This window comes from Cannabis sativa, chromosome 6 (assembly GCF_029168945.1).
Source record: "Cannabis sativa cultivar Pink pepper isolate KNU-18-1 chromosome 6, ASM2916894v1, whole genome shotgun sequence".
NCBI lineage: Eukaryota > Viridiplantae > Streptophyta > Magnoliopsida > Rosales > Cannabaceae > Cannabis > Cannabis sativa.
In genome coordinates this window covers 59,632,506-59,644,647 of record NC_083606.1, presented here as the reverse complement: position 1 = coordinate 59,644,647, position 12,142 = coordinate 59,632,506, and the positions used below count along the sequence as shown (strand labels likewise).

The 12,142-nt window shown below is 28.5% G+C and overlaps 1 long non-coding RNA gene across 6 annotated transcripts; it reads left to right on the top strand.

Annotated features, from left to right (window-relative positions):
* Positions 1-5,389: 5,389 nt before the first annotated feature.
* LOC115725239 (uncharacterized) lies at positions 5,390-9,598 on the top strand. Of its 6 annotated transcripts, XR_009688443.1 has the most exons (6): positions 5,390-5,895; positions 6,432-6,551; positions 6,743-6,850; positions 7,017-8,195; positions 8,362-8,693; positions 8,780-9,598. It is a non-coding gene; the product is annotated as an uncharacterized LOC115725239 (long non-coding RNA). The 6 variants fall into 6 exon arrangements; XR_004013359.2 differs by having other exon boundaries at positions 5,390-5,640; positions 5,723-5,895; positions 6,432-8,195; XR_004013358.2 differs by having other exon boundaries at positions 5,390-5,640; positions 6,432-8,195; positions 8,780-9,597.
* The last annotated feature ends 2,544 nt before the right edge of the window (positions 9,599-12,142 follow it).

Sequence of the window (12,142 nt, the reverse complement as noted above, 5' to 3'; positions counted from 1 at the left end):
AACCTTCCAATTCTTCTTAGTATCCTATATATATTATTGCATTCCCTTCCAAATACTACCCTTAATACAAAAACTCATATACCCTTTTGTTTGTTATGCTCTCTCTCACCCTATTAATTTTAGGGCCTAAAATTACTAGCCACCTAAATTTCACCTTATCCTCGAGGTGGAAAATATTAGTACAAATTTGTCCTTGGTAGAAGACTAGCCAGCAAAATTGTGTTTTGAGAGCTCCGTGATGCACAAATGGATGGCAAACCAATTGTAGAAGTTGTTATCGTTTGCCCTCTATCAAAAACGAAGCATTGGAACCACACTAGAATAGCATTGTTTCCCACAGTTGAAGACCTCCAGTGAAACTGGAAATAGAATAGAGACGCCTGTTGGAAACTAATTAAACAGTATCTTATTATTTTTCATGTAAACAATTATTTAACGTAAATTATTTCTTATAGCATGAAAAACTGCAAACTAAACTCTAACCCTTGACTCTTATTTGTAGCAGAGTATAGTCAAGTACTGAACTAAAATCTTCAATTAATCATGAACACAAACTTTTCTTCACGGTCTTACATTGTGTTCAAAGTACCATGTTGAATAGTGTCGGTAATTCCCTCATTACACAAAATTTGAAAATTCTAGAGAGAGAGATGGCAGCTAAGACTAAATTTTGGAAGAGCTTTTGATTGTTTTTTCAAGTTTATAGAAGCTTTCCAATGCCTTGTATTTATGCCAAAGGGTGATTCAAGAAATAGAAAATAAAATTATTTTTCTTACAATTAATTATTTAAATAAATTGAGCAATTTCTTGTTGTCCAAGGATGGCATAGCTGAAATAAGCTATGTGGATTAGGCTTTGAATTCTATTATGAAATTACACTTACTATGGGATTTTAAAAGTTTTTATGATAAATATGGCACATTTAAGTTTGACCAATTTATATGGTATTTTTTTGTTTTTAGGTCTTTCTATGGTATTTGATATGTCATATATCTGTAATTAGGTTTTCAAATTTTATATTTAATATTTTTATTTGTTTAGGAAGTTTTATTTATCATTGATGCCGGAAAACATATTCGGAGTTTGCTGTCGGTGCCGGAAAAGTCGCCGGAGTAGCAGTCGGTGCCGGAAAAGTCGTCGGAGTTGCTGTCGGCGCTGGAAAATCTGTCGGAATTGGCATTGTCGCCGAAAAAATTACTGAAAAAATCACCAAGAAACCAGTTTCTAAGAAACCGGTTTCTTGGTGATTTTTCCGTTGACAATGCCAATTCTGACGACTATTCTGACGCTAGCAGCTACTCCGGCAACTTTTCCAGCACCGACAGCAAACTTCAGAAAAGTCATTAGAATTGGCATAGTCGCCGGAAAAGTCAACGACTTTTCTGGCGTTGGTAGCAACTCTGACGACTAATACACCGGCAGCTACTCTGGTGACTTTTTCAGTACCGACAGTATACTTTAGGAAATTCGTCGGAATTGGCATTGTCGCCGGAAAAATTACCGAAAAAATCACCAAGAAACTGATTTTTTTTCGTCATCAAAAAACCAATTTCTTGATGAAGAAACCAGTTTCTTGGTAACTTTTTTTGTATTTTTTTTCTCTATTTGGTTAATTGATGAAACTGGTTTCAATTATTTTCAATGTATATCATTTTTGTTTCTTGATGAAAAAACTACTTTCTTGGTGATTTTGCTGGCGACAATGCCAATTCTGACGACTTTTTTGACGCCGGCAATAACTCCGGTGATTTTTCCGACAACGACAACTACTCCGGTCATTTTTCCGGCACCGACATCAAACTCCAGAATAGTCATCGGACTTGCCATTGTCACCGGTAAAATTACTGAAAAAATCACCAAGAAACCAGTTTCTTCATCAAGAAACTGGTTTCTTGGTGACTTTTCCAGCGACAATGCTAATTCTGACGACTTTTTCAGTGCCAGCAGCAACTCCGGCGACTTTTCTGGCACCGGCGGCTACTCCGACGACTTTTCTGGTGCCGGCAGTAAACTCCAGTGACTTTTCCGGCACGAGTGACAACTTCGGCGATCACTATAGTTTTATTTATTTTATTTTTTAAAAGAAATAAATATGAAGGGAATTTTAATATTTTTTATGGTAATTTAATTAAGTTTTTATTTTTATAAATTTTAAATTCAGATTTCTTTTTAATGTTTTATATGGTTTTTTTTCTAAAAAAAACCATATTTTTAGTTTGATTGGTTAGATAATGCCATATTTAGTGGCATTTACTTTTTATGCCATATTTATCATAACTTTAATAATTTTTCCCATATTTTTGAAAATAGCCCAATTTTATTTTTCACTTGTTCAAAGTCCATTGGGCTGAAAGTGTATTTTTTTTTTTTATTTTTACCATAACTAATTTATTTCTTACATTTACATACTAGTTTTAATGTAATAATCATCAAATTATCAAATAAAAATACAATTTAAATATTTTTATTATCTTGACAACAAAATGCCATGACTAATAAAATATCATTTTATTTATTTATCTTCTTTTTTATCTCTATTTTTATTAAGGGTGTAAAAACTCATAATTGAGAAAATTAATAATGTGAATCCTAATTAATTCATAATAAATCAATTATTGAGACTTACTACTTGGTATTTATCCCAGATAGTGCGAGGATGATGGACCCATGAAATCTAGATTTCCAATAAGATATATTTGAAATTTAACAAATAAATTTCCTATGACTCCACTATAGACTCAACATTACAATTATAGTTTCATAGAACGCTCTATATACATAATATAAATACACTATTAGCTATACATTGTTTCTATCAAAATAATCAGTGATCGTCTGTAGATGGATTACACTGAGTAGGAACTAAAATTACTATTTTATCCTTTTAATGTATTTTATCCTTATAACATTTAATTAATATAAATGATATTTCAGTAAACTAATTATCATTATTAAAATGAGTGCTCTATTATTTATCCATTAATAAGTTCAAAGGAAACTATCATTTTACTTCTAACAAATAGAAGTTATAGATGTCTAAATCTATGACTAACACTCTCAGTCAATTATACTACTCCGAGTTTTCAAAATGCAAGTATTGGCTAGAGAGTAGGGTAAGCTTGTAACGAATAAATCAAAGAACTCAAAATACCTTAAAGCTTATTCATCTCAAGATTCAAATCTAATTGATCTATGATAAACTAAGTAATATTGCCTTAAAATAGTTATAACGGTAAGATTCTATTTTTCAATATCGGTCTCGTCTCGATGGAAACTCTAGACATCCAATTTCAAGTTTATTTTACTTAATGTCTTGGAAAAGACATGCTACTTACCCAAGTATAAATAAACCTTATTGTTGATTGTCACGTCAATGTAAATCTAATGCACTGATAAATCATGAGACTAAAAATATTTAAAGCACATAATCATAATTATTTTCACCTTTGATGATGTCATTACAATTATGAATAGCTATAAGTTTTGAATTTAATAAAATTTAAGTATTAAACATATAATCATGTAAAAAAAAACATGTGAACCAAGCATTTGACTAAGTCAAAAAAAATTATACTCTCTTATTAAAAAATAATAAGATTATATAAAATACATTTTATTTAGGGTATAAAACCCAACAAAGTCTTGAGTACCTTTTTGTACAGTGATTTACCAAGACCAGCCACAATAAGTCCCAAATAGATAGAAGCACATAACCAACTACATAGTAGGAAAAGGATAAGGTAATTTCACTATCATATTGCCATCTATGGAGATATTAGAAGTTAGGTGACTCTATTAGAAATTCAATTTGCACATGAGATTTCACTTAAACGATCATCCATTTATGCTTAAGTCTTTTGACCACTTCTATGCACATCCTCGCAGTAGTTAACTTTGGTTTTGTCATAATCTGTTGTTAATCATAGCCAATTTCCTTCCTTTCTAAACCATGCAACCCAAGAAGAAGAAGAAATAAGAAAGAATTTTCATGTGACTTTGAGAATGATTTGGATTTAAGCAAATGAGTAATTAGAGTGCCCACTCTATTTTTGTGATGTTGGGCCATGGAGCAAACAACCAATTCTTCTTTTATCAAATCCAGTATGGATTGTTAGTCGTTATCAATTAAATTCAAGTTTGGAACACTAAATAGTTGTAAGGCACATTCTCAAGTATCTTCGGAGAGTGAGAGATCTCATGTTTGTGTATTCCGAAGAAATGTTGAATCCTACTGGATATACTAGTTTTGGTTTTTCAATCAGACAAATATAGACGAAAGTAGACATTGTATCCACTCTTGGTGGTAGAGTTGTAGTCTAGAGAAGTCACTACAAGAAAATACATTTTCAGCGACTAGATTTTTTGTGACCAAATCAACTTAGTCACTAATAGTTAGATTTTGTGACTAATTTTTAGTCGCAAATAATTTTAGTCATGAGACTATGTTTATTTAGAACCAAAAAAATCAATGACCAATTTTTTAGTCACTGTTTGTTATATTTAGTGACTAAAATAGTATTTAGTCACTAAAACTGTGGCGCCAAATTATAATAGTGGCGAGACTAATAATTTTTGGTGACTAAAATTATTTAGTCATTAAAAATTTAAAATTTGTGACGAAATAGTTAGTCAGTAAAAGTTAATGATCTTTTACAACTAAAATATTAGTCTTAAAATAATTTATTTTTACAATTATTAATAATTTATATGTACCAAGTAATTATTTAGTTTCCTTAAAACATAAGATTAATTATTACTATATTAAATATATATTAACTACTAATTTAATCCTTAAAAAATGTGATTAACATATATTATATTTTTTAAAAAATATATATATAGTTATTGAATTATGAGTGGCAAATATATAGTTAAAAAAATTATTTTTACTAACAAAATATCTTAACAAATAGTGAATTTTGCTTCTAAAATTTTGTTGCAAAATAAATTAATTTGATTTATGATTTTTTGTAGCAGTGAGTACTACAATAAATTTTTATTTATTATTATATTTATTTGGATGTACTTTTTTTTTATTTTTATTAATAATTTTTAATAATAAAGTTTTTTAAGTAGTGAAACAAAATTAATAATAAAATTTAGTTAAAATGAGTTGGCAATGGCATTGAATTATGTTTATCTATTACATTTGTTCATATATGTATGAACAATATGTAAATATTATTTTTTTTCTAGATATATTAATATTAGTTTGATATATTATTTTTAATATAATAAAAATTTAACGTGTTGATATTTTTATTAAAATATTAAATAATATACAAAAATAATAAATAATATAATTATTTTTTAGAGAAATATAATTATTCATTACTAAAAATAAACTTGATATACAATATTTATTTCTTTTGATTTTAGGCGGTAAATTCTAAAATTTTCTCTCTATATTTTCAATTCCCCACCTTAATTAGCACTTATTCAGTTGAGCCTTCATTCGCATATTAGCACTCTCGATCATCTTCTTCTCCAAATGAACTTCTCTATCAGCTTTCTCTCACAACCTTAGCTCACTCTGACTCACCCTATCCTCACCCGACAGACTAAACCCAACCCTAACCTCTGCTTCACACCCAACGACGACGGTGGCCCTCGAGAGGTTCCGTAATATGCGCCTCACTGTATGTTGATTTACTTTTCATTATGCACCAAACTAACTACTTCTTCTAGTATTAAGAATGATTTCTTACTACTTTTTTTTAGGTGAATTCTTTTTTCCACTGGAATTTGTTTGCTATAAAAATGACCAGTCTAAAATCCATCGAAACCCCTTCGTTATTATGTCTATTTGTGCAACTTATTTGCTCTAATTGGTTGCATTAATCAAGAACGCCTCCTCTCTTCTCGCCCTCACTCTCTGTCATCTTCTCATCTATGTAAGTTAGTTGTGAGGGTTAAGATTTTATGTTTTTTCCAAGTTAAGGTTATCTCTATAGGATATAACTCTGTGGTTTATATCTTGCTTGATTTCTAGTTCACATCTGGTGAATATTGTATGAAAATTCATTTGTTTTCACATAATTTAATATTTCAAAATGCCTAATGCATACAAAGCGTTTGAGAAAATGTCTCAGAGTCTTTGTTAATCTTTTCCTCTGTTTGTAATTATTATTTCAAATCTAGATATTCATCTATTTAAAATTTGTTCTCTTTCTATAGTAATAATATGGTCACTTCGTATTGTTCAGGTAAGAAATGATTCATTGTTTCTCTATGCTTTCTTTTTCTATATGTTCACAAAATTAATGTATCCAAACTTATGCAAAGAAAACAAAAACAGTTTTCTCTCCCTCTGTCTGTATATAGTTTAAATTTGGGTGTATAATTTATGGCATGGCTCGATATAAATTTAAACAGTTTTCAGATAAATGTGTATAATGAATTGATTATGAGCTTTTCCAAGTTGAAACAGATGGAAAAGTGGGTGCAGGGAACTTCAGAAGCTCATTCTATGGAAACCTAATGTGTACTCATCAATTTGCAGCAGGAAAAAATATTCAGTTATGGAAACTCTGTTGTGGTGGCCTCAGTGGTTAAAAAATTCACCCTCTTATAGTTGAAACATCATTGTATTTTATGAATCTTGGGCGTGCTTTAGTTTGTTAATTATAAAATATTTTAATCGGTTGTGCTATGTATTATTTTGTATACTTATGGCCTATTTTGGGAGATATAGTTAATTTTTCAGAGCAACTTTTTTGGTGTTCATTTCATGTTTGGCAGCTTGGAAGGAAGAAGACCAACACCAGTGAGACTCATTTGAACTCAGGTAGCGGGATTAACCACTCTGGGTTAAAAAGGCGTCAGAAAGTTCTTTCAGTAGTATTTCTGGTACGTTGTTATATTCTTTCTTTCTGCAACATGTTTTTTCAGTGTTAGCATAAATATTTTTTCTTGTAGTGCAAGCTGCATGATTGGTATTTTTTCCTTTAATTAGATATTGAGGATTTTCACTGGGCTGTGAGGCCACTGGCAATTGCTTTTGGTTTGTTTGCAGCCATGAAATTTAGCTTATTTCTTGGATGAGGTGTGAGCTTAAAACTGAGGAAGGAGCGGAAAAAGCCGACTAGATCCAATGATAGTCATCAGGATGGCCAATCTTCCAGCACTGCAGCTTGGCTTCTACCTCCAGTTGCAAATATTCTCTTCAAAGAAGGCGTTACTCTAGCTACGGCCAGGTAATTACCAAAGATTTCAACCATTTGGCATTGACTTCAAGGTAATGTATTTAGTTATATATGTTGTAATGCCAAAAGTATAAGAAAATGTTAGCGTGTATATAATTAACTTTCACTGTTTATAATCGTACATTTGCAAATACGCATTATACATATGTATATGATGTGTTACAATTGCAAAGTTGATTCACCTGGCATTGTATATATAAAAAAAGAACATTTTCTTTTAGATCAGCTGTTGTTTATTACATCAAATTAGGTTTGGTTTTGGCTAGGCAATTTGTTAAGTAAAATTTTTACTTAACAAGTATAATATTTAAGTATTACCCTTTTAGTTAAAAAAATTCTTCTAATCATTTTAAGTATTTAAAAAAAAATTCAATTACTAGGGACTCAAATATTTTTATGTCATGAGTAAGTTCCCATTTTGTCGGTTTTCAACTTTTCTTAGTTCAAATGACAAGGAATCTATCACTATTGAACCCATAAATTCTGGGATTTTGAACGGAAGGAATTGGTTTTCGATTCCATTACCGCACAGAACGATTCAAAATCCATTTTACTTCTTGGGATCCCCTGTTGTTAGGCAGGGTTATTTGTGTCCCTATTTTTCTATTTTTGTCTATGATATATATTATTGAAATTGTGTTACAAGAACTATTATTGCAGCTTATATTGCTTGTTAATCTAACTACAATGAGTTCAGATTATGATTGCGAGTAGGCATTTGAGAGTAATATTGACATGGAATGGAAATTAATCAATTTTTTGGATTTTATGTTTCAAAAAATTAGTTTCAAGGGGCTGGCCTTTTGATTTACTGTTAATTTCTAAATTTCTTCATGGTATAGATACAATTGTTCCAGACAATGACTTGAAAGTAGGTGATGTTTGTGCCTTTGTTATGACAAAGAACATTGGAATAATCTTATTCGAAGTGATTATTTTTCATAACAATGGAGTAGCAAACTCCCCTATGGCTATGCTATCAATTCCAGGTAAAGAAGAACTCTGTTCTGTAGTAATATACTGTCTTGATCATTCCCTACTTCACCCTAAACATCACATATAACAATCTAGGTGAGAATTATTATAATGCTCTTAGACAATATAATTGAATGCAAACATGGCTACAAAGTTGACTTATACTACTGTTATTTTCAGCTGCAAATAAGAGAAGTTCAACTACACCATCCAAGCCAAAGATAACCCCTTGTGCGGAAATTGAACCATCTTTTACTAGTGATTATGATAAAGCCAACATGATTTCAGAGGACCTAATTGCACAGAAAATAATAGATGAACCTTCAGTTAACTAGTCTGATAAAGTGTGTGGAGAATCTCTTGTACATAAAAAATTTATAAGAAATCAGGAGTTGAGTAGAAAAGGAAAGGCTGAAGCTTTCTAAAGAGCTAAAGATTTTAAATCTGAAGACCCCTTTTTTATTGTTCCCATGCAACCATCATTTGTTGGATCCAAATCTAAGTATTGTATTGTAATTAATAAGTTTCTCAATTACAAGTCTATCTCTTCAAATATGTTTCTCATATTGATTTTACTTTGTTTTCATCTTATGTCTAGGGTATGCCATCTCCCTTTGCAAAAAAGTACCTTTTCGGGATCAGTAGTACACCTCAACATGTGATCCTTACGGTTAAGAATGTGATTTTACTTCAATGTATATGTTTAATTTATTGATTTTTCAGGTGAGATTTTATAGTACTGTTATATTATGTTTAACTTCTCTCACTGCTGTAGATTCCTCTCTGTTGCAAGATAATGCAGAGTGGAACTTTCATAATAGCTAAATTGTAGTGGCAACTATGTATTGCTGCTGATTTTAATAATTTTCTTATAATTCTTTTACTGATCATGCCTACAGATGCTCAGAGGATACTTTAAGAGTTTGAGGGGTGTGTGCTTCTAGCTTCTGAGTTTGGAGCCAGATTAGGATAGAGGCTTCACATTCTTTTTTATGTTTGTTTGCCTAATTTAGTGTTAGTTTTTTTTTTTGTTCATTTAGTTGGGTTTGTATTGGGGTAACTTTTTTTCTGTTTTTCATGTTGACAACTCTGATTCATTGAGTTTGTTGTTGTAGTTCATAGACAATACAATTCAAGCAAGGATTATGTAATTGAATTTTTTATGATTGCCATTGTAATTTTTATGTATTGAATAAATGTGTTCAATATTATTTAAATATAGCTTTTTGAATAATTTTTTTTATTATATAATTTAAATAAATATATTTAAAATTAAAAAAATAATAATTAGTTTTTATGACTAAATATTAGTCACTGAATAATTAATTTATGTAATTTTTTATTTATTATTGCCAACTAAATTATTTAGTCACAAAATATTAGCTTTTTCGTGACTAAATTTTAGTTGTTAAAGTTTACTTTTTTGGTTGTTGAAAGTGCATATTGGTATTTATGTGATCAATATTAGAATATTTTATTTATGGAAATTATTTTCTAATTAAGGAAATGATTTTCTATTTAACGAAATAAATAAATAATTGATTTTCTGTTAAATGAATATTTTATATTCATTGAATCTGGACAAAATCAATTATGTAATATTCTATATATGGTCAGATTTCTATATTCATTACCTGATTTGATTTCCTGAATTAATTGTCAAAATATTCTGACAATTAATGTGGCGCAGATATTGATGGAGTATCTCACCTATAAATATAGGGTCTCGGTCCCCGAGCTCCTCACTCATTCTGTTCATAACAGCAAATTCCATCTAAAGAGAGTTGAGAGAGCGAGGAAGCCCGATTACCCATGGTAGTCAATTTCCTTTGCAAATCAAAGCTTATGTGGGTTTGAAGCTCAAGATTCAATGGCTGGAGGTATTTCGATCCTTAAGTTATATAGTGTATATGTTTGATTAATTCCGCACTTAATACTTAAACATATACATTTCAGTTTATATATATAAATGTCTAACAGTTGGTATCAGAGCGGTTTTTATCTCTGCCTTGATTTTAGTTTGAGTTTCATATATATATATATACTCGTATATACAGTGTTTATATATATATTTAATTCAGTGTTGATATATATATTTATTTTCGTTTGTGTATATATTTATATATTCATATTCATTCAATCACAATTATATATATGCATATATATTTTCATACATATATACTTGTTTATTCATTCAGTTCATATATATATATATATTCATATATATATATATTTTTTCTTCATTTCATTACGTATATATGTTGTATATATATATATATTATTTATATATCTAAATGCTATATACAAATATATACATATATACATTTCATGTTTATATATATACATACAGTATTTTTATTTTTCTGTATATATATTTATATATATATATTGTATATGTATTAATACATTCATATATTAATATAGATTGTTCTAAGCATGAAAATCCACTTTGAAAAAACAAAGAAATCTCAAAATTATTTTTCAGAAAATTTTGGTGATTTTTAAAGTCTTTGTTTTATGTATTTTCGATGCATAAAATCTATATGAATGTCTTAATTTTGCATTTAGATTCATTTGGAATTGATTTCATGATTTTTGGAAGTTTAAGGAAATTTTATTATGTCGTTTATGGCAGTGTATTTTTCAAAAAAAAAAAAAAAAAAAAAAAGGGAAAAAATTTCGATTTTTTTTTATATATTTTTTATTTATTTGGAAATATAAATTATTCTCCTATTGTTAATTTAGTCAATAAATTACATTCATTAATTTCCATTTTTAATTTAATACATATATTTAGAATTAATATGTTATTTAGTATAAACTGAAAATGGAAATTTGTTTTAATATGGTAATTAATTACATGATTTATTTAGGCATGTAATAATTGTGCAATTTGTATAATTGTGCATTTAATTATTTATTACCAAATTTATGTAATTTATTGTTTAAATTAATAAAATTTGAAAAATCTGCCATTAAGTATAGTCTTTAATTTTGCATTTAATTCATTCCATATAATTAATTGTACTAATTTGTATAATTACCTTATTTATACAAATTAATTATTAGTATAAATATTTAAGATATTATATGGTCATAAATGCATAATTAATTATATATTATGGAATTAAGCATTTAATTTATTATCATACAATAATTGTATTAATTTGTATTTATTTGGCAAATTTATGTTTAATGCAATTAATTTAGATTTGTATGATTTAAATGCTATACATAAATTCCTTTTATAGTGCTAGATATATTTAGAAATATTCAAACATTAAGATAGGTTGAATATTTTATATAGCACATTAAGTTTCATAAAACTTCATAAAATATTCATAAAACTTCCTAAAATGAATAAAATATGAATAAAATGTAAGTAATTTTGTGGTTTGACATAAGAAAACATGAATTTGGGACAAATGCTCATATCTAGAACGGTTTTTAATGATCTTCGGACGACCACACTAGGAGCATTAATCTCAGTGATTGTCTACTATGTTAATAACAAAATTACTTTTAGGTAGAGCCCAATACCTAATGTCAAAGTGAAAATATAATTTTATATAATTAGGGAGTAGCCACAGCATCCTTATTTGTATAAAATTATATATTAATTAAAATTTACCTTAATGGACATAACTTGTAATTAATTATATAGGTATAATAATTTTACCCCACGGGGATTTTATTATATTTGTATAATTAATTAGGATAATATGTTAAATTAAATTCTCTTAATTTACCCCACAGGGAGTTATGGGGATTTAATTTAATAGTGTTATCACAAATTTAATTAAAGATAGATAATAAACCTTCATTTTCCAAAACTAATTGTTTAATTAAATCTATCATAAAGTTCATCTAATTTTATTAAATTTAAAATTTAGCCCACAGGCAATTTTGGATTTAGTAAAATTTTAATCTTCAGTTTATACTTTGGTGTCTAGTGAACCAC